General features: G+C 44.1%; 1 protein-coding gene across 1 annotated transcript in view; it reads right to left on the bottom strand.

The window, feature by feature from the left end:
• Positions 1-3666: 3666 nt before the first annotated feature.
• MOCOS (molybdenum cofactor sulfurase) overlaps positions 3667-24213 on the bottom strand; it is a 237680-nt gene continuing 217133 nt past the window's right edge. The window contains exon 13 of the transcript XR_014518738.1: positions 3667-3948. The gene's annotated coding sequence lies outside the window, so the exon portion shown is untranslated. The remainder of the gene's footprint in view (positions 3949-24213) is intronic.

Genomic DNA, 24213 nt, shown 5'->3' with positions numbered 1-24213 from the left:
CAGGAGTGGTTTTTTAATTAAGTGCTTGTTTGCACATATAGATGAAAAAATGTTGCATGTTTCCTTTTCACCTTACATAGTCTCAGTTACAAGAATAGCCACCACACTATCTTAGAGCCCTCTTCAAACACAGAAGGGAATAGGAATATGTAACACCACCCCCTGAAATTGACAGAAAGTATAAATGACAAAATGGGAGGGAATCTTCTTTTTCTTCTGCCCTGGCCCTCAGCCTGGCCAACAAAGTAGTGCAAATGAGATAGAGAACACATGTTCAAGGTCTTGATTGGAATGCAACTGTCCATGGACTTGGCCTGATATTAAAACCATGATTTACTTTAAAAGGAAGTCAGGAATGCTTATGTAAACATATCTACGGGTTATATTGGAAACATATTAACCCGAAAAATAATGCAAGCATAAAATCATAATGTAAAACACAATTTTTTGACATTGTCAGTGAGAATTAGAATAGTAGATGTTATCTACAAAATAAAGAAAATGTAAAGCACAGGAGAATGTTAAGTAATTTACAAATCCAGAAACATTAAATCACATCACTGATTAGACTTCCTTTTCCTGTTCACATCTCTCTCTCTCTCTCTCTCTTTATTATATTAATAGTCAAACTACCCACACAGTCCCAGCAATCAAGACTTTAATTCATTTGGAAGAGAACCATTGTTTTTTATATGCAAACTGCATTTAACAGATAACAGTTATAAGAACCACTAATTTATGTTTTCTAAAACTCAACTGAAGAAAGGAGACAATCATAAAATTTATTGGAAAACAGCAGGCCAGTAATATAAGAATAATCATAAATGACTGTAAAACCAAGACAGGACAATGTTCCAGTATAGAACATTCTTATTCTTACACAGTTGGTGGCCATTTAACTCAGTTGATGCAATTTTACAGTTCTTTATGGCAATTTAGTTTATTAGCAGGGACTAACAACATGCTCTCTGGAGACCTTTGAAAAAAATTCAGTTAATTATAGTAAGACTTCCGTGAAGCCTTGTCTACAATATCCTTCAAGGGGGGCTGAAGGGGGCAGGCTATTCTGGGGACAGTTTAGGATTCTAACCAAGAGGGTCACAGACTGAGCAAGCGCCATGCAGACAGAAGCTCCTAGATTCACTTCCCTATAACTCAGGCCAAAAAGATTCTTAAGTAGCTTCTCATCACCTGAGACTTTGGGGTGCTGCTGTCATTCAAAATAGACACTCGTGGGATAGACGCCCTTTAAAGAGCAGCTTCACGTTATTGTGGGTTTGGCTGACTTGATCACTGAGAATGAGTGGTAGGGAAAAATAATGTTAAAGTATCTTAATGCCTGAACGATTCCCCCCCCCCCCCCAGATCTCTGCAAAAGAAAGTATGGAATGAGTCCACAGAGGACAGTGAGGAGCTGCAGACAACACTGTCAACACTTCCATCAAAGCAGCTTCCATCTCCCATGGAAACAGGCCGAGAAATATCTTGTGTGCTTCTCAAAACACAAATACTCAGCGTGTGGTTTCATCAGGAATACCACATTGCAGTCATAGCTGATCCTATAGTCTTCTATAGCACAATGAAGAGGAAGCCAGCACAATAATTATTATTCTTCATTCCACTGTGCCAGAAAAATTATTCTTCATGATAGTTGGACCTATGTTTGCCTGACACTGATGTCCTCTTGTTGTTGGCGCATTTCTGTTTTCAAAAACGTATAGAGACGCCAGACCTATTTAACCTCTTTAGACGAACAAGAAATCAATAGTTCACTTTTAACATTTCATGTGCACAAAGTTACAGCACTGGCTCCCCTATTACAAGAGGCATTCCTTTCTACATGAAGAAGGAAGACATATTATGCTAAGTCTTGGTTTATAATGCATAATTTCATTAACCAGAGTTAATTTTTAGGGTCCAAACCTGGTCCTGCAGCTTACCTATACAGTTAAAGAATGCAGATTAACCAAGGTTTGTAGTTGGTTTATAAATCTTGGTTAATGCTAACTATGACTTAGCATTATGGGCAAATGCAAATTTCCTCTTTAACTATGGTTAAAGAACCAGAGCCATCAAAAAGCCTCAGAGCCGTGAGTATGTAACAGTTGAAATATGAAGCCACATTCTAGGCTCAACAGGTAAAAAGTAAAGGTTAAAGACCCCTGGATGTCAACGGTGACTGTGGAGTTGTGGTCTCATCTCACTTCAGGCTGAGGGAGCCAACGTTTGTCCACAGACAGCTTTCTGGGTCATGTGGCCAGCATGACTAAACTGCTTCTGGTGCAACAGAAACCAGAGCACATGGAAACGCCATTTACGTTCCTGCCACAGTGGTACCTATTTATCTACTTGCACTGGTGTGCTTTTAACTGCTAGATTCAGCAACCCTCTCTGGTGCCTGTTACTCTGCCTGCCAACAACTGATCTCTCCACATGTTTTCTTGCCCCATACCCTATTTCTTGCCCTATTAGAAGCATTTTCTACATTTGCCTCATTGTCACAGAAAGGCAAAGCAAATTTAAAGAGAACACTGTAGCCTGCTCTTAGCTACTGATCATGAAATGATGTTTAAGCACTTTTATTGCATAGTTAAAGCAGGAGTTTTGATGGTTATACAACCTAGCAAAATATATGCTGAAGCAGAAAGATGGTTCAGGAGCAGAACTTTTTTCCAGCTGGTGCTCATTGGAACTGAGTTCCAGCCCCTCTTTGTTGTGTTCCAGCAGTTCTGTAGTGCTGTCCCCTTGCGTGGCGCTTGGGGCTGTGTGGCAGAGGTGGCAGAGGTGGCATGGTGCTCGAGGCTGTGCTGCAGAGGCGCTGTCTGGCTCAACAACTTTGGGTGGGTGCTCTCCTGAAAATGGTCAGCAAGTTCCGGAACTTTTTCTTTTTTTCATTTTTATTTTCCGAATATAAAACAGAAAAAGAAAAGAAAGAATAACATCAACAATAGCACCAATAATACATATTCATAATTGGACATAAAAAAAGAAAAAAGAAAAAAACAATAAATTGAAAAAGAAAAAAGAAAAGTTGACTTCCCCCTAGTCCCTTCCCTGGTTCCATTGTTTATCATCATACTGCATGTCCATTTTAATTTAAAAAATCATTAAAATTACTTATCTTCCATTCATATTACTTTACAAATATTTCTAGAATCCTGCTAATGTATTAACCTGTGTACATTGCTTCTGTATATATGCAATAAAGTCCTTCCAGTCTTCTTTAAACTCATCATCTCTTCCTCTTAGTTTCAATGTCAATTTTGCCATTTTAGCATATTACATTAATTTAACTTGCCAATCTTCTTTGGACACCTTCTTCTTTCCAGTGCTGTGGTAGCAGTATTCGTGCAGCTGTAGTTGTATACTTAAATACCGTATTTTTCGCCCTATAGGATGCACTTTTTCCCCTCCAAAAATGAAGGGGAAATGTGTGTGCGTCCTATGGGGCGAATGCAGGCTTTCGCTGAAGCCTGGAGAGCGAGAGGGCACCGACCCCTCTCGCTCTCCAGGCTTCAGGAAGCTCTGCGCAACCCTCGGGAGACCGGCTCCGAGGGTTGCGCAGAGCTGCCTGCAGTCCCGGGCTCAGCGCAGCTCTGCGCAGCCATTGGGAAAATACGCTAAGTCTTTTTGTGGTCCTGGTATGTCCACTCCTGTTATACTGATAGAAAAGCTTCTGGTTTCTTAAAAAAAGTTATTTTAAACTTCATCTTCATTTCATTATAAATCATTTCCTAATATTTCTTAACAATTTTGCAATCCCACCACATATGAAAAAAAAGTCTCTTCTGCTAATTTACATTTCCAACACTTACTTTCTTTATTTTTGTACATTTTTGCTAATTCTACTGGAGTTAGATACCATCTATACATCATTTTCATAGTTTTCTTTAATCACCACACTTGCAGTAAAATTTATCTCAGCCCTCCATAGTTTTTCCCAATTATCTGGCTGGTGAGAATGACTGCACCCCCTAACTGGAGGAAAATAGGAGGAAGGGGAAGAAATCAGGATTGCTGTGAGAGTTGTCCATCCCACGTGTCAGTTCAACCACCCAATAGCAAATGGGCAACTGAGGCCACTGAATGCCATGGGAGTTATACAGACTTGCAAAGGGTAAGCAGATTTCCCACCCAGGGTGAGTTGTGGTAAGTCATGCTAATAAAAATTAGAAGCGAATTCCTGGGTGATAAAGTTTTGCTATGCATTATTTTTGTCCAAACCTTGCAACATGTCTTTTCTCCCCAGGATTAAAGCAGCTCCAACTAGTGTAAGTCAAGTAGATCAACATAGCCTGTTTCCTGTCTAGCAGACAAGATGGAAGTGAGCCTGTTCATTCATCTCCTATTTGTTTTCTATGAAGAGTGAATCAATAAGCTATCAGCGAACAGAATTGCATGCCAACATCCATGTAGTTTCCCCCTAGATCTAAGCTGTAAAAGTGACATGCTATTAACACTCCTCAAGTTCTTTCCAAGCAAACCTGATTCTTTCCACCCCTTCATTACATACTGGGCTGCCAAGGGGTGGGGGGAGTGGAATATTGTATGCGGATTGAGCTCTCAGTTACACACTCAAAAGAAGGAGAATTCTTTAACCCACACTTACTGTATAGTAAAATTTGCAGAAAGTAACTCACAGAATGTAAGTACAGTGTTTCCAAGGAACGGAAAAGGAGACAGAAGCTGGAAAGAAAGTGCAGAGAAGGATTCCTGTCTCCTGGCATCCAAACAATCTGCTGATCAATCACAGCTTTGGCTTCACTCACTGTCTAAAAATGCTGAAATTTGGGAGCAGCTAGGATAACTATCTCACAGAAATCATTCAGAAAGTTAAGGTTTGCCTGTAACTTTCACTTTGTCACTTTATTTATAGGACACCAACTTGCTTTTATTTTTTTAAATGAAAGCTCAATGTCTTCCCTCATGCCTTCCTCACGAAAGGACGTCAGCATCCCTCATACTATAGGGTTTCCATATGTCTAGTTTTTCCTGGACACATCATCTTTTTGGTAAAGTGTCTGTCCAGGCAGATTTTTTAAATTTGCCAAAATGTCCACTTTTTTTGTTTGGTACCCTAGCTCCCACCTAAGGTATGCCTCTATTGGGCGCACCTCCTGTCATTCAACAGCGCCGCAGCACTCATTGGGTTGAGATGCTCCCTTGCCTACCTACGTCCTGCCCTCTGCCGCCATTGGATCTGGTGTCTCCTGTCTGCCAACTTGATTCACTTTGGGACCTGCTTTTCTCCCTTATCCTCTCTCAAATGCACCCTCTAAGATACCTCTCTGCTAATGTCTATCTATTGAGTCTCTGCATTTAACCCTCTCCTCTTTTTTCTTCCCGCATCTTTCTAGCAGATGTTTCTGTGTGTGTGTGTGTTTGTGTGTGTGGCCTTTTGTTTCAGTGCTTTTGGGCACATGCCTTTCCAAACTGGTGGGCTGATTTATATTGGGTAGCTAGCAAAATACATTGTGACTCAGTGTAGTTTTATTCTCTACATTACACAGTAATTTGAGTACCCATATTTTGGCACATCTTTGTATGTCCAAATGATATAGTTACATATTTTTCGCTCTATAAGACGCACCAGACCACAAGACGCACCTAGTTTTTGGAGGAGGAAAACAAGAAAAAATATATTCTGAATCTCAGAAGCCAGAACAGCAAGAGGGATTGCTGCGCAGTGAAAGCAGCAATCCCTCTTGCTGTTCTGGCTTCTGGGATAGCTGTGCAGCCTGGATTCACTCCATAAGACGCACACACATTTCCCCTTACTTTTTAGGAAGGAAAAAGTGAGTCTTATAGAGCAAAAAATACGGTATGTCACTGTAGACTCTGAAGTCAGTGGCCTTTTAGGATGGTGTCAGGGCTGCCTCAGATCTCAGCTCACAAAAGATCAACGCCAAGTTCTTCTTATATACAAGGACGTTTATTGCAGTTCATAGTAAGTTCCACAACCGAGGCGCGCAGCCCCCACGTCTGTTAACCTTAGACGGTAGAAGTCCCCTCTGAATCGGTCCCTCCCCTACACCAGTTTAATAAGCTAACGCTGCTCCACCTTTTTCTCTCTTTCCTCTTCTGCAGGGTCTTTCTGCCTGCCGGGGTTCCTCCCCTCCTGGATTCTCCTGAAGCGGAATCTCCAGACTGCTCTTCCCCCCTCCTGCGGGCTTTGGGACCTGGCTCCTCCTCCGGGCTCCCTGTTCTTCCACGCGCCTCCTCATTTGAACTTGGCGCGTGCGCCCAACCTCTGACCTTCCTTTTGACAGTTATGCTACTCCCCTCACTGCCCTCCTCCCCTTCCGGGAGAACGGCTTGCTCTGATCCCTCCCCTTTCTCTGTCGCCGGAGCTGCTCCCTCTGACACACTGGAACCTCCCCCTCCTTCGCTGCGCTCTGGTGGGGAGGCTGGCCCTGATTCCCAGCTGCCGCTTTGGGGTCCCCTGCTGGCCCCCCGCTCCTGACACTTTCCCCCTGGGGCTCCCCTTGCCCTTACCACAGGCGCCCCCTTCTGGGAATCCTCTGATTCGCTGGAGAGACTCATGGAATCCCTTGCGTCATTGCTATCCTCTTCCTCGCTGTCCTGGGATTCCTCTCCATCGCTCTCCATTTCCTGCCTTCCCTGTGCCTCTGTCCCTGTACCCCTGACAGATGGCAATGTGTATTACTTGAAAGTGAGCAGGCCTGTTGCATCTTCTGCTGATTGGGGACCAGGACTTCTGCCCCAACGTCCTACCCTAAGGGCATCATTGTGGATGCCTGTTTTTTCTTTTCTTGTGTGCTTGCTGGTTTTAATTTGATAAAAATATGCCTTTGCTTTGTGCATTTTAGTGTAGTTTTGTGGTTTGGTAGTTCTACATTCTCAAGGTTTGAGTTGCATAAAGCAGCAGCCTCTTGACATCCAAAACTGCTTGAGGTCCATATGTGGCAAGCTGCTTGAGTGTGGCCACTGGGCTTGGACATCATGGCACAGCAGACTGTTTTCTTTGGAAGCTTGTGCTGTGGTAGAATCATTTGCATTGCTTGGCCACACAAAACAGCCTCAGCATGATTTTGATTTCTGTTGTCCACCACATTGCAGCTTATTTGTTTGAATGAGGCTTACAAACTACTCTTATTGTTGTCTTCCTGGTAGCATATGCAATCTTGATTTGCTGCTGGCTAAGTATATTTGACACCTCTCCTTTTTTGCATTAAAAAGCCTGGTTAGGACTGATGCCTTGTTCAAATGTAATAGTGATTTTAAAAGCCACAGGCTATGTATTCACTATACCTTACAAGCACATTCTTTCGCTCAGAGAATTCTGGACATTGTAGTTTATGCCTCTCAGCAGTGCAATTCCCAACATTCCTTAACAAACTACCGTGCCCAGAATTATTTGAAAGTATGAATGTGCTTTGAATGTCCTTTAAAGGTGTACATGAACACAGTGTATGCAGTTCAGGAATGAGTAGTTGGTGGCCTTCCAGATATCAGCATGGCCAAGGGTCAGGAATGGTGGTAGTTGTTGTTCAACAACATCAGGAGAGTCACAGGTTCCATATTCCTAGTGAAGACTCACCTTCACCCCTTTTCTAGAGAAGTATGAAAGTAAATGGATACTTCGTTCCCATCTATTTTGAACACAGCACATGGGAGCTAACTGAGAAATCCAAGCTTCCAACCTGCCATATGAGAGGTGGTTTGAGTGGGGCATTGCCCTTCTGGCTTCTGCCAATGGGGGGGGGGGACTCTACCGCTGGCAGGAAAGCCCAAGGGCTAGCAGGCAGAACCAGTGGAATCTCTGCCTGCGGAAACCCTCAAAACAGGTGAGGGCAACTGACTGAGTCTCTTTGCTCCACCAGGCTCAAAGGCATTCCTGCCGTGACCATGAGGTAGTCATTTACATTTGTACTGATACAGGAGTTTCATTGTCAGGATGCTGCTAGCGGCTCCCGGCTGGTTGCCCAGGAAAATATAAAGACAAGGCAAAGTTTCTTACAGTCCTTTTTTATTTCAGTCTTCACACAGAGAGACTATAGAACCCAGCCTCTTGGATAAGGGCCTTGTCCCAAGTGAATCTCCACCCCCTTCTCTCCCACTTCCTCATTCGTCATCATCATCCTCTCCTCTACAGGTGTAGCTAAGTACCCTCTGTCTTTGAGCTCTTTGCTCTTTTACTTTAAGGCTCGCTGGGTTCTGGGAGTTGGAGGGTCTGGAATGCTTTCTAGTGACAATGCATCAGCCGGTTGCTTCTCCGACTCTGCCTGCTGCTCCTCTCCCATGATTTCCCAACTTTTCCCGTCATCTGCCTCTGAGTTGTGGCTTCCCGTAAACCACTGCTGTAAATCTATACTGTCTTCCTCCTCTGCCCAGTCCCTGATATTCATATAGCCTACCAATGTATATAGCCTACACATGTTCTATTTTTTTGTAATTAGAGCACATTTACTTTTACAATTAGTTACTTATTTGATTAAAGCCAATTCAACTGTTTGTGTTATTATTTTGTTGTCGAAAGTTAATAACACCTGCTAGTAGCAATATATCACAGCTCCTATAGCCTACATCAGTGTTTCCCAACCTTTTTTGGGCAAAGGCACACTTGTTTCATGAAAAAAATCTCGAGGCACACCACCATTACAGCCCCGTGACGTCAGCGCGCAGCGTCACGCCGGGAGGGACGCACGAAAGTGTAAGTTTCAATTTTTTCCCTCCCGGAGGGGGGGAGGGGGGAGGGCGAGCGGAGGCAACGGCGAGCCCCGTTCCTCCCCATCCGCCCCATTCCGTGCAAGGAGCGCGAACAGGTGCGAACAGGTGTGAGAAGGGGGTCAAACCTGCGGGTCGGCGCCGGGGAACCTCCAAGCTTTGGGGGTGGGGGGGAGGAGGCAGCAAAGCGAGGCAGGAAGGAGAGCGCAGCTTGGCTGGGTGAGCTTTGGCAGGGGCAGGGAATGAGAGCCGCGAGGCGGGCGCTGCGGACGGAGGCGGATGGAGGCGCTGCCCGCCGAGCTCGCAGGCAGCCAGGCAGGCAGACGGCGAGAGCCCCGCGCTGGGCGGCCTCTCCTCGCCGCCGTCGCCCCACCTCTCGCCGCCTGACTCGCCTGCCTCCCTCCGGGGACGGCGCCCCAATCGAAAATTTGACTTAAAAAAAAAAAATCTTTCGAATTTTTTAATTTTTCCCACGGCACACCAGGCAACATCTCGCGGCACACTAGTGTGCCGCGGAACAGTGGTTGAAAAACACTGGCCTACATATAGTATTTAGATTGAGAGACGTCATAGTGATCTGTAGTTAGAAGTAGATGTCAGCAAATGTGTCCTCTTTTTTGCTCTTCAGAATATGGCAGCCCTGCCATACTACCTCTTGGCAGCCCCACCTCCAATTCTTTTCTTTGAAGCTGTCATGATGATGCCAGGTGATTGACAAGTGAGGTGCACCATCTGCCTAGCCTGTCATACTGGCTCACAAGGTGTGGGGAAGTTCAGGATCTGTCCCATCAGCAAGATCTTGTTCCCCACCCCTAGAATGGCCTGTTTCTAGAAGAGGCTTATTGGTATGAGAAATGGCCTGACCAATGAACCAGGCACAGCATAAACCAATCCTTTGGAGCCCTCGTGACACACAGATTTGCAATTAGTGTTTAAAAAATCAATTTACGTAGTCCTTCCTGAAGGTGTGTTTACATAATATGGCAAACAATGCATCTCCCAAGGAGTTGGTCATTGCTTACTTGTTATGCAAACACCACATCAATAAGGGCTACATAATGATGCATTTGGGTAAAGAATGAGCCAACTGGCCTGAAAATGAACCGAGAAGTGTCCTCCAGTATCTAAACCCCCTGAGTGGAAAGTTTGAAGTTTGATGGGTCTGTTTGAGGAGGCTCAAGCAACCTGATCAACCCCTTCCTCAAGCCCTTCTTCCCCGCCCCTGGTGCAAAGACTTGCCTTGGGGTCCAGTGATGGGTGGGAGCACCAGTAGTGTGGCTTCTCCTTGGATGGAAGAGGCACATCCAGCCGTCCTTCACACTTAGCCTGAAATGAGAAGGAGACACCTCTAGCATCTCAACACTCCCCTCGTTCTTGGTCTCTGGTACTTCCTTTCAGGGACAGGCCTTGCAGTGCAGCCCTCATGACTCTTGCAAGAGATTACCGCCCCCCAATCCCCAGTAGCACAGCTTCTGTTTTCACTTTTGAAAGCAGCATCAGGGGAGGCATCAGCACTGGGGAAGAGAAGGACCGTCTATATGTATATACATCTTTGTCTTCCAGCTGAGAGAGATGCCTCAGAGCTTCGGAAGAAAAACCAGAAGGCTTCCATCACTGCCCTGTGGCAGCTGTTGCTGGAGGTGATGGATTCACTTTGCCTAATTTATTTATTCTATTTTATGCCTGCCGGCTGCACTGGCTTCCAGTCCATTTATAGGCCCTATTTCAAATGCTAAAAGACCACCTACCTGAAAGGCCACCTTCTCCCATATGTACCCACCAGAACATGAAGTTCTTTTCTGAAAGTGCTGCTCCAAGTGGGGCAACCACACAAGTCGTTGCTTCTGCTGGCAGTGACACCCTGGCTGTGGGGCAGCCTTTCCAGGAAGAAGGGCCTGGAAGCATCTCTGTGAAGGTTTTTGATGTCAAGTGAAAAGCTTTCTGTTCACCTAGACATTTTAAATAACTTGTGTAGCTTGGGCATCTCAATTTTTACTTTTGGGGTTGAGAACGGTTTGGTTTTATTGTAATACTTGTGCTATATATGCTTTCTATGGGGCTTTTTGTACTTGGAGTGTTTTTATATGTACTTATTTTAAGCTGCCCAAGAGACTTTCTGTCATCAGCCAGTGTAGAAATGTCATAAATAAATAAAATAACCAAGATGGCCCAACACCCGATATATTTGCAGTAAAGCTGTTAAAATGCGATTTCAGTGGATAGGCAGCAAAGCCTGACAGATTTGCGCCACTCATATCACATATGACACCCCTGCAGCTATATTGGAACACACCATTCTTTGTATCATTGCAGCTATGCACATCTATAGGACTGAGTGCTAATCTGATACACTGCATTTTAAAGCATAATACAGTTCATCGACCAGGCTTACTGAACATCTGCTGTGGAGCTGGGAATATATACTGAAAATTCATTTCTTGCAAGGCAGTAGAGTTAAAGCATCATCCATATTTAGGTTTCAGTCATTAGCCTAAGCACCAGCAAGCCGTGTGGCGTCTTGCTAAGCATGTAAAAAATAGTTGAAACAGAATACAGAAATGTTCTCTTAAAATCCAAAGACAGGACACAATCCTGCCAAGGTTTGTTAATGCACTTCTATATTAGGTGGATGTCAGTGGGAGGCATTTAACCGCATGTTTATAGTCCCCGTTTAAGTCAGTGTCCTGGTTCACATGTCACACTTAGGGTCATAGATCATAGAACAGAACTGTAGAGTTGGAAGGGGCACCAAGGCTCATTTAGTCCAACCCCTGTGTAGGAATGATCGCTGGGTTCTGGAGCACACTCCTGCCCGGGGGCAGCCTCAGCTGTCTGCACACATGACCTTGGGGTGTGGAGCACACTCCCCCTCACAGATAAAGCCACAGCTGTCTGAACATCTTGCCCTCTGTCTAACCTCTTGCGGTCTTAGTAGTCTGCCATGCTCTGTCTGTGATCTTTGTCTCCTTTGTCATACATTGTGCAAGGGGAAAATGACGTGGTGAAAACAGGTGCCAAAATAACTTTGTACCACCCCACAATCTCGGGACTGGAAGTTGTGTAAAGGTCACAGCCCAAAATGTATCTGCCTGGGTTTGCATATTGTGGCAATAAAAGGAGCCTCTACAGAGCTAGCTGGCAGCTTGCTTGTGCCCAGTTCACCCGCATTACCAACTCCTGCCTCATGTCCTTCACTTCACCCCTGCAATGCAGGAACCTCAGCTAAGCATCTATGAAAGATGGCCACCCAACCTCTGCTTGAAAACCTCCCAGGATGGAGAACCCACAACCTCCTGAAGGAGACAGTTCCAATGCTGAACTGCTCTTACTGTCAGAAAGTTCTTCTTGATGTTTCGTCAGAATCTCCTTTCTTGTAACTTGAAGCCATGGGTTTGAGTCCTACCCTCCAGAGCAGGAGAAAACAAGCTTGCTCCATCTTCCATGTGGCAGCCCTTCAGATATTTGAAGATGGCTCTCATATCTCCTCTCATTCTTTTCTTTTCCAAACTAAGCATGCCCAGTCTTTCAACCGTTCTTCATAATGCTTGGTTTCCAGACCCTTATGATCTTCTTGGTTGCCCTCTTCTGTACAAGTTCCAGCTTGTCAACATCTTTCTTAAATTGTGGTGCCCAGAATTGGGCACAGTATTCCAGGTGTGGTCTGACCAAGGCAGAATAGAGTCATACTATTACTTCCTTTGTTCAGGGTACTATGCTTCTGTTGATGCAGGATCATGTTAAGCTTGTAATCTACTAAGACCTCTAGATCCTTTCCACTTAACTACAGTTTCAAGGTGAATGTGTAGCATGCCGGTGCAAGGGGTGAAATTCTTGGCTGCTTCACTGCTCCTGCTTGTGCTGCTGAGAGCAAAACCATTGTTTAGCTTAGCATCACATCCAATCTCAGGCTCTCTCCAAAACCACGGGTACCAACTTGAATAAAATATGGGGGGCAGGTAAGCCCTGCCCCACATAATCAATCAAGAGACACAGCACATGCACCATTTGAATGGCAATGCCCATCAACTTTGTGGGGGACCAACCCCTCAAATATTTTATTGCGGGGGCTGAAGGAACCTTGGCCCCCAGGAGTTGGTACCTATGCCCCAGCACCATGACGGGACCTGTTCATATAGGGAGAGGGTGGCTCCTATGCTCCAAACATACCATGAGCTGTAACCAAAGTATGTTCTTGTGGTTTGTTTGGGAGAAACAAACCCTGAGTCTAGGTTCAGACACAGCAGTGAGCCAAACCATGGCTTAGCTCCTGGCAGCTTGGCAGCAGCAAGAGTAGAAGATGAATGAAGCAGTCATGAGTTTCGCCCTGTGTGCCAGCAAGCTGCATGCAATCCTTTAAACCTTACCTATGGTTTAAAGCAATATGCAGGCACAGCCAGTAAGGTTTAAAACTCCTTACTTCTAGTTATCCATACTAAATCGTAGAGTACAAATAAATGGTAACCTGTGCAGTTTTATAGAAATGTCAACCACAGAGTTATGCCTTTCACAGTTTACTCACTCTTTTCAAGAGTAATTAGAATAGCACTGAACTCAAAGAATAGTATACTTTTTTTTAAGTCAAACTGATTATAGCTCAAATTCAGGGGGAAAGTAGGAACTATTTCAATTTGAAATTAAGTTGTTGAGAAATCACTACTCCTTCATAGTTCCATGCATGCCACAGAAAGAAAAGAAATGTGATGGGCATGTTTTTCTACTGTTCCAGGGTGAGACGGATGTCCAAGCTCTATAGTTCAAATGACTGCAACTAAATACAACTCTATTTACCAGGTCAGTCTCAGTGTAACTGTCTCTAATTTATTCCTGATTTTCTTTGAGGATAGATTTTGAGGATGCTTTTTAAAAATAATTGTTTAGACATCTTTATACTGCATTCACCATTGTTTAGGTCTTAAGTCTAAGTGGGAAGATGAGGTGAGGGTGGAGAGACATCCTGACTCTAAGTGCATATATGTGAATACAAAGACACCCTGTAGTAATTATTTTGCAACACGAATACAGAACATTGTGCCCCTGCTGAGTCTCTATTTGAAACACACTGGGACTAATAAACCACTTTTTTTCTGTGCAGCTTGGAGGTTTCCTTCTTTCTTATTTTTGTGAAAGGGAAGCTAGAGCCACCAGACACTGGTCCATTTGTGAGATTTATACTTTGGTTCTTGCTGTTTTTTTTGTCTCTGACTTTGATTAGCTTCCTGCCCTCAAACACATGTTCTGAATAATTGTCCCCTGATCAGAGAAATTGTAATCCATCTACAGCAGAGATACCCATGATTCAGCACCATGGAAAGCTCCAAATGAACAATGTGCTCCAACAAAGGATGGAAGTGAAGTCTTAAGAGTCCCTCCTTCCAGTTTAGTCCAACCAACCAACCTCCATCCTTTGGCCTGAAAGGACCAAACCCACTGGCCTGAAGGTGAGTGCTTCACCTCCTTTCCGTGGCCTGCCTTCTGGTGATCCCCCTGTGCCATGGTGAAGTATAGGAGGTTCTTGATTCCTCAGGTGACTAGGGCTAGGAGGAAGGCATCTGCAAGGGTCCTGGCTCACGTTGCGCAGGTGCCCCTGACCACTAACCTCGAGAACCCAGTCCAGTTCCTCAGCAGGCAGTACACCATTCCTGACATGGTCAGCTCATCCTTCTCTGATTTTGAGCTTGAGGCCAGGGTTGTGTCAGGATCTCAGGCAGATCAGCAAGCTCCAATAAGAATTAATGAGCCTCTGGCAGGTTTGTGGTACATTTATTTACAATTAACACTGAGAGAGCAGCAGTGAGCCATCTGCCCTTGGTTACGAATTGCTCACTCTGAGTCTCCGCCCCTTCTGCAGCAGGAAGTGCACCAATGTCCCATCCTCCCTCCCTTGCACTTCTGTTGCATTTTAACCCTTTCAGCCCTTCTGGAGCAGGGGGAGGGTGGATGGACTTCTCCTCCACTCTCAGATGAAGAGTCTTCTAAATGCTGCCTCCCTTCTGGTTGCATAGCAGCCCTCTCAAGGCCATCTGTTTCTCTCCCCACCCCCCACCCCCGACTGCTGTGAGCCTTCTGAGTCTACTTCTCTATCTGCCGCTGGAAACTCTGGAGGAAGTGGGCCCCAAACTAACCAATTCTTACTCTGACTGTGACTGTGACTGTAATTCCTCATCTCCCGAGTCTGACTCTTTCCATGTCTCTGACAGGTTGTGACATCCCATGGGGGTGGCAGTTTTACCCACTGAAATGACAAAACATGGCTAAGGTCTATTAATTTCAGTAGGACTACTCTGAATGAAACTTAGCTGAGTTTCCTCTTGTACACCCAGGTGATGTACAAATCTGCACACATATGCCAAGAAGCCTAAACCAAAAGCAGATGTCCTAAGGTTGAGGAGGGGAAATGTGGAGAATTGTTGAAGTAGGAGCTGTATCTGTGGAAGCAACATGACAGGTACAACATTACGTGCACACTTAGCATCATCTTGAAGACCCCCTGCTTCTCTGCCTGACGCCAGGTCTCATCGAGCCCCATCTTCCACAGCCACTGCCCACCATGAACCTCCTTTGTTATGTCTTATTTTGAAATCATTAAGATAGTATTTTAGTTTTCTGTTAGTTATGTCGCTTTATGTTATGTTATGTTTTATTTGATGTTTTCATGCAAACTGTTCCTCCAAACAGTTTTCTTAAAAATATAAGGTGGTATAGAAATGAAATGGAAAACGGTAATAATAATGATTTTGCCCATTCTGAATTTCACATCTAGAATTGCCACCAAACAATTGCATCATGGCGTGCAGCCAGAGAAAAAAAGATATTAGCTGTGATAGTTACATGGCTCATCCATGCTTAGACGCAGTGTGAGTACCATGGGGGGGGGGCAAGCAAGAGGGGAAAGGCACCATTTTTATGCTCTGCCTCTGAACTTCCCAGGGGAACATGCTGTTGAAAGATGAATGCTGGGTTCAGTGGAGCTTAGTCTGATATAGCAAAAAGCACTTCTTATGTTCTGCTAATGGTCCTTTGTCATCTTTCTCTTTTAAGTGGCTTATTCAACATTTTATAACTCTACAAAGATGCAGACTGAGTGTATTTTAAAACATGAACACCATGAAAGAAAGAGGAGGGGGAAAATAACACCAAACAACTGAGAGAAGGGAAAGAGAGGGGAGAAGAAATTGTGTGGATAAGGATTTTGGGGGATCATATTCCATAGAAAAGAAGGAAGGAATCAAAGAGTTTTTCCAAGTGAAGTCCAGATTTGTAACAAATACACATATCATGTGCTTTTGGTTTGCTAAAGTTGCCATCCATTTATCCATGTCACGTACAAAAACCAGAAGAGCAAGTAATTTCTTCCTCAGACCACCAAACCAGATCATCCATTGGGCAACTGTTGGTGAATGTATAGCTTTCTCGTTTAGCACTGATCTTCTAATCCAAAATCCTTCCTCTGACTCTGAACTCTACTCAGGTGGAACAGAGCCTCACTCCCCTACCCAGACAATGCAGATTCCAGGTGGAGAGTTTATATGTCTGCACATAAAAAACAATGTGGCAGACAAAAGGCTAAGCACAGAACCATTCCAACAGCCTAGCTTTGAATGGGCAGGGTGTGTGGGTGTGTATCTATCTACAGATACATTCAAACAAATACGTATTCCCACACCTTAGTCTGAAATGCAACCACCCAGCAAAAGCTGCACCACATGATTCTTCTGACTGTGGGCTTTATTTGTTATCTTCCTCCCCCCCCCCATCACTTTTTGTGAATTTAAAATATTGGATACTGGGACCTGTAATGGGCAACAGGGGATGAATTCCCTGATGGCTCACACACTCCAGGAAATTCATAGTTGGTGGTGGGACATTCTAGAGGCTAAGGATGAAGATCTGCCTGCTTCCTGGCAGGACCTCAAGGGACACCATCAGGACTACACCTGGGATAGAGCTGCAACAACAACTAGGCTTTTGCCTGCCTGCAAACAACATTGTGCTTCAAGTAGCTTTTTAGGTAGGTTGGCTACAGTTTGGTTTGGGTGTTAAGTTGTTTGGGTTTGGGGTTTTTAAAAAAATAATATGTGTTCACAATCTCATTTTTTATTTAATTTAGCCTCTTTTATGCCAGCAAAAACACGTTTTCTTAAACTGTGAACCCCCTGGAGACAGCTCTATTAACATTTAGAAAAACAGCTTGTAAGCCTCTCTTGAGCCTATGGGATGGAGTGGGATATAATCACATTAATTCCCAGGTATTCCTGTAGATTTATGTTACTGTAATAGAAATGTAAAAGTAAGCATGCAGTAACAGAAACAAGCTTTTTAACATGCCTGCTTCCCACTCACATAAATAGCCCATGAAGTGGTCAAAACTGCTCAGACTGCAGATGGGCTAAATAATTTATCGTGTACAGTAACTCCTTGCATATATACAAGACTAGGATGTCAGTGTGCATTCGGGTGGCTTAATATTTTGACTATGTTTTCAGGCCTTGAGAAAATAATATGAATGATTCTTATTCCTTTGGTATGGTCCCCTAAATGGGTAATTCCCCTACAGTGGTGGAGCCTCTGACCATTGAGGGTCTGAAGAATCGCAGCTCAGCGGGGTCTTGCCTCTAGGGTACATGGCCTGTAGAGGAATCTGTGAACCATCCACAAGGTGGTAAATGAATGCCAGAAATAAAATAGAAAAACCAAGATAGTGGTTTGATTTGCCTAATAAGCAACCATGGGGCAAAAACAGTCAAGGGTTTGGCCTCATTTTGTTCTTCTGGCTGTTCTTCTGGCACACACAGCCTTGTAGCTTTTTGCTTCCTGCCCTTCTTCATCCACAGCTGTGCAGGTGCTGAAGAAATCTATCAGAGGCTCCTACACCCAGGCTGCAGCTGTTGCTTGTTTTGCTTTCTCAATCATGAACTGTATCATCACCAGCTTCACATCCTGAAAAGTGAAAAACAAGCTATTTTAATCTTTGTGGATGCGGAAAAGGCCTTCGATAATATATCATGGAACTTTATGTTAAAAAACCTAGAGTATATGGAAGTGGGTCAGGAATTTTATAATGGGATAAAGACAATATATACAGAACAGAAAGCGAAGCTAATAGTAAACAACTATACCACAGAAGATATTAAAATAACCAAAGGTACAAGGCAGGGATGCCCACTGTCGCCACTATTATTCATTATGGTGCTGGAAGTTTTGCTAAAATCAGTAAGAAAAAATGAAGATATAAAAGGGGTGTCTATAGGGAAAAATGAATACAAAGTTAAAGCATTCGCGGATGACTTGATATTGACAGTAGAAGAACCAGTGGAAAGTATTGAAAGAATCTTAGAAGAAATAGAACAATTTGGTCGAGTTGCAGGATTTTATCTCAACAAAAAAAAGACGAAAATCATGGCTAAAAACATGAATCAAGAACTAATTGAGGAAATACAACAAAGGACAGAGATAGAAGTGGTGAACAAAGTGAAGTATTTAGGAATATGGTTAACCCCCAAGAACATTGATTTGTTTCAAAACAATTACTTACCTATGTGGAATCAGATAAAAAGGGATTTGGAGGTGTGGGGAAGACTGAAATTGTCCTTTTGGGGGAGAATATCCACGATAAAAATGAGTGTGCTACCAAAGATGTTATTCCTTTTCCAATCATTGCCGATAATTAAGGGGGCATCAATTTTGAAAGAATGGCAAAAAATAATTTCAAGATATATCTGGCAGGGTAAGAAGCCAAGGATTCAGTTTAAGTTATTAACAGATGCAAAAGAGAGAGGTGGCTTCGCCCTGCCAGATTTGAAATTATATTATGAAGCATCATGCCTCTGTTGGATAAAGGAATGGATTAAATTAGAAAATGGAGAGCTGTTAGTTTTAGAAGGATGTGACAACAGATTTGGTTGGCATGCTTACCTATGGTATGAGAAGAAAAAAATTCACAAAGGTTTTGAAAACCACATCTTCCGAAGATCACTGATAGAGGTGTGGGAGAGGTATAAAAACTTGTTGGAACCTAGACTCCCCCATTGGATTTCACCATTAGAAGTGATGAGTGTGAAAAAAATTAACATGAGGGGGAGGTGGATAACATATGGAGAATTGGTAACAAGAGAGGGGGGGGAATGGAAAATGAAAACTTATGAAGAGGTGAAAGAATTTGTTTACGACTGGTTACACTACTTTCAGATTAATGAAATGTTTAAAAAAGATTGTAAAATGTGTGGGTATGAAGGTAAAGAATCAAAATTCCAAGTGGAGGTATTGAATAATGAGTATAAAAACCTGTCTAAAATGTATAACGTTGCTGGAGTGGCATACAAAAGATGAAGAGGTAAAAGTAGTAATGATACACTGGGCAAGAGACTTTGGTTACAATATACAGTATGATGATTGGATGAAATGGAATGAAAGGCTAAAATTTACGGCATGCACTGCGTTGAAAGAAAATGTAATGAAAATGTTTTACAGATGGTATATAGCGCCAGTTAAACTGGCCAAAATGTACAAAACATGCAATAAGTGTTGGAAATGTAAAGAAAAAGAAGGCACTTTCTATCATATGCGGTGGGAGTGTAAAAAGGTGAAAGACTTCTGGGAAATGATATACAATGAATTGAAAAAGATGTAGAAATATACGTTCATTAAAAAACCAGAAGCCTTTCTATTAGGAATGGTAGGAAACGAAATCAATAAGAGAGACTGTAAACTGTTTCAATATGCAGTGACTGCCGCAAGGATACTTCTGGCCCAAAGATGGAAACAGGAAGAAATTCCAACAGTGGAAGAATGGAGAAGGAAATTGACCGAATATGCAGAATTGGACAAATTGACTGGGAAGATTCGATACCAGAAAGACCAAAAGTTTATCGAGGAATGGGGAAAATTTACAGAATATCTGAAAAATATATGTGATGCACAGACATCACATATGAAGACTCTGTGAAATAGTAAGAAATACTGCAAAAAAGAGAGTTAGAGGAAAAGGAGTGGGGAAAGGCAATATCATGTTTAGAAATGCGTCAATAAATAGAAATTTCTCGAAAGATTGACAGAGAAACTGAGGGAAGTCAAAAATTAAAGCATGAGTGTAAAATAATTTGTTAGCTGTATAAAACTTGTTTGGAAAATGAATAAAAATTATTTTAAAAAAAAGAAAGAAAAGTTCTTCATCCATTATTGAGGATTTTCTTCCAGTTCTTGGCTCTTGCTGCTGCTGTAAGCCTCCTGGACAGGCAAAACATATTCCTTCTCTGCTACTGTAGGTTTTTTAAAAGGATGCTGGAAATGGTAGCTCTGTGAGGCGGAAGCTGCAGTTTCCAGGATTCTTTAGGGGAAGTCATCCGCTTTAAATGCACATGGATGATGCTTTGAATGTATCCAGTGGATCTATCTGCCTTTCTGAATTGTTTATTTTTAGAGCAGGGCACCAAAACCTACACAGCCTGATCTGCTTTGGGTTGCCACCCAACTCTGCAGATAATGGGCCTTTTCTGCAATGGCTCCCCGTTTGTGGAATGCACTCTGCGGGGAGGTTCAGCTTGCACAGTTTATGCGCCAGACAAAAACGTTCCTCTTTAACCAGGCCTTTGGCTGATTGACATTCAGTGCCCTTTTAATATGTATGTGGGGGGGGGTATCAGGTCATTATTGTTTTTATTATGTATTTTGTGCTTTTATATTGTGATTTTATGTTATAACTGCCCTGAGACCTGTGGCTGTAGGACAGAATACAAATAAATACAATACAAAACTCTGTTCTACTAAAGTCAAACACTCTTTCATCAAAGGAAATGGCAACATACTACCTCATATCTGCTCTTCTTTGTAAGAAATCAGAGCAAGATTAGGCAGGTATACAATTCCTGTTGCCCTTCTCTCAGTCATAAAGGCCACTGAGGTTTGGAACTAGGACATCTTGAGAAGATCCTTTCCCTGTAAGAGTCTGCCTGCCTATTAATAACTCCGACAGAAGCGCTCTTGTGTGTCCCAGCAACCCGAATCACAACGGAGGAGAAGGCCTTTCCAATAGCTGTGTCCAGTTGAATGGCCTTGTAAAGACCTTCCTCTGTTGGGAGCTGGGTTGCATGTATCCCAACTACATTCTGCTTGGAGCACTCAGAGGTCTTCTAATGATGGATGCAGCTATTTTTCTACTTTTAATTTTTTTGGGGGGGGTGCCTTTTGATGACTGCTTTAACATCTGCAACTTTTTAATTCTTACAGGTTTTCTTTTTTGTTCTTATTTGATTGTTTTACTTGATTCTTGTCAGCTGCCTTGAAATCATTTCAAAGTAAAGCGGGGTGAAAATGGTTTTTTGTTAATCAATATATCACTATTAAAAGATTTACAAAAAGGAGAGAAAAAGCTGCTGTTTGGGGAATTAAGACTCTGGCTCCTGTGTTGCATGGTGCCAGCCGTGACAATGGCTCAGGACCGCCATACCTCCAGGGCTGCCTCTCCCCATATTCACCAGCCCGACCCTGTGGTGGTCAGCGGAGGCCCTTCTGGGTGTGCCTGGAGGGGGCCTTTTCTGTGGTGGCTCCCTGCTGGAGGAATGCTCTCCCCAGAGAGGCTCACTTGCTGCCTTCACTATATATCTTTAGGGTTGCCATACGTCCAGTTTTTCCTGGACATGTCCTCTTTTTTAAAGGTCAAAATCAGTGCTTTTTTCTGGGGGGGGGGGCGCAGGGGTACACATACCCCTAAACATTTTGTCAATCTAGGTTTGGCCTCATTGAGGGGCAGTATTTCAATACGAGTAGAGAAATGTGAGGACCCCTAAACATTTTAAAGAAAAAAGCACTGGTCAAAATGTCTATCCAGGTGGATTTTAAAAATTTCGCAACATGTTTTGTGGGGTTTTGTGCTCCTCTCCTTGGTGCTCCTGCCTTCCTCCCACCCCAGCTCCCCGGAAGGCCAGCTCCGGCACCGCGGGCTCCTTCTGCAGCCCTTCCCGCAGCGAGCCCCGCGCCGGGCAGGAGGGAGGGCCGGGGCCGGATCGCGGAGGCGCCGGCGCGCCGGGAAGCTCATCCCGCGCCAGCGGAGAAGCCCGAGCGTGACCTGCCGGTCCCGGGGGGCCGCGGCGCCCAGGCCGGCGGTGGGTCATGCCCAGGCTGCGGCGCCCCTTCGCCCACCACCTCCCCGAGGGCGCAGGAAGGAGGCGAGGCCGGGAAGAAGGGGCCGCCGCCTGCCTCCCTCTGCCTGCGGGGCGGGGTCTCCCTTGCTGCCCCCCTCGCCGGGTGCCCAGCTCCTTCCTTCTTCCCTGCCTTGGTTCTGTGGGACAGCGGGGCCTTCAGAGACCTGTCCTGTCTTTCTCTCTCTCTCGGGCAGCCTCTTTTTTTGCTCTTCAGAATATGGCCCGGCAAAAGCATCCCTCTCGAGCCGGGCCTTGGGGCCTGAATTCTCTTCGGCCTTGTGAAGGGGGTGGGATGTTTTTAATGCATTTCTCTCCCGGCCGCTCTGCTCCCCCCCCCCCCCCGGTTTTAAAGTACTGTATCTATGTGGGGTTTTGCTTGGTTGGTTGGAAGTCACTTTGGGGTGCCTTGGGGCAGATAAAGTGACTAACATTTTAAAAAATATATAACGAAGAATGATCCTTCTAACCTATGCTCTGAAGAGCAGTTCCCCTGTTGCGTAGCCAAGCCATAAGTGGCTCACCTGCTCAGAAAGCAGCATGCAAAGCTGCCCTTTCAGCCTTACTCCTTGATGATGGGGTGGATAAACTGAATGCATTGCAGCAGGCAATTGTCTTTGTTATTTACACGTTGATAAAGCCGAGAGAAGCTGGGCTTTGCCATTCTCAGCTGTGCTGCCACCTGAGTGCTGCCCGGCCTGTTTGGCCTCCTGAGACTTCCCATCTGCTGTGTAGGCAGCTTCCCTGGTAACCGGGCTCCAGCTGCCTCCCTGAAATTGACTGAGATTTGAAATGGCTCCGCTGGGGGCAACTTGCTAGAACTTAGAAAATAAGCCTCTTTTTAGAAAGCAGAGCATCTAGCTTCTGTAGTTGTATAAATGGGCTCAAAAACTGACACATTTTTTAAAAATTGAAGACCTAAAAGGGCTTGTGGCTCATACATTTTCTCCAAGAGGACAAATAGCGAGTCCAGGAGATGATTCAACCTTTCCATGGCCCTGATCCAAATTACCCCACCCCCACAGCCGCTTTTAGAAGAAACTTGCTCCATGCCCTATTAAACAACCCAACAGTAAAATCAGCAGCAACTAGGCCCCTGATAATCTTCGAAAACCTCCTCCTAACAACAAAGGGAAATGGTAAAGGGACGGTATCCGCAATATACAAAATACTACTCCAAAATCCCACAAACCCCCTAGACGCAATCAAAAAACAATGGGAGAATGACATAGGCTATGAGATTAACCCCACTCAATGGACCAGAATGTGGTCTAAACCCCCCTTTAAATCCATATCAACGAAAAGAAAAGAACTCACGCTGAAACTCACCTACAGGTGGTACCTAACACCAAGGAAACTAGTGCTAATACGCCCAGGAACCTCACCAAAATGCTGGAGAGGGTGCACCTCCACAGGCACATACCTCCACATGTGTTGGGAGTGTCCCAAAATCCAACTATTCTGGACAACAGCCATACGAGAAATATGTAAAATAACTAAGCAAGTATTAGACATCACCCCAAAATTGGCCCTACTAAACATCTTCCAAGACAACAATGCCCATTTACACCACAAAGAACTCATAACCCACCTACTTTCAGCAGCCAGAAACACCATAACCAGACACTGGAGAGACCTGTCAGGAGTAAGCCTGGACCAATGGTACCAAATAGTATGGGAAACAGCCCTACTAGAAAAATTAACCAATAAACTGAAACTGACATGGGGACAAACAGAAAAAGATGCTCCCCTTTATCACGTACACAGCCCAACAAGACAATGACAATAATCCACCAACAGCATGCAAATCAATATGGCTAACCTGATCCAAAACACCCACCCCAGTCACACATGAAAACAAAGACCACCACAGCCAACCACGAACAAACAACCACACCCTAGGCCAACCCCAACCTCTCTCACCACCAAAGGAACACAACTGAACAGCACAAGCAACGCTGACACCAAACCCTACATACATTAAGCATAATAGAAACATCACCACCTGACCCCACCCCCACCCATCTTCCCCCCCCCCTCCACCCCTTTTTTTCTCCCCCTAATGTCTCAACAAATGAAATGGATTTGTAAAAATGTTACATGGAAAAAGTATGAGAGACATTACACATACTTCTGTAAAACAAGAAAATCTTTAACAAAACAAAGAAAACCTGCATCAGAAAAAAAGGAAACTTGCTCCATGTACCATGTTGCTTGGCCCATATACTCTTGTTGTCACTTGTTCTCACCCATTTAGTACCAGTGTGAACATAAAGTTGGCTGTTCTTCCCAAGCTGCATCTGCCCTGAGGATGTCTTGAGCATATACCTTCCTTTAATATTATTATTGCATGAGATCTGCTGGATCTGACCCATCCCAGCGGGCACAATGC

Source organism: Podarcis liolepis, assembly GCF_965112155.1.
Source record: "Podarcis liolepis genome assembly, chromosome: 13".
In the NCBI taxonomy this organism is placed as follows: Eukaryota; Metazoa; Chordata; class Lepidosauria; order Squamata; family Lacertidae; genus Podarcis; species Podarcis liolepis.
This window is presented reverse-complemented; position numbering and strand designations above follow the sequence as displayed.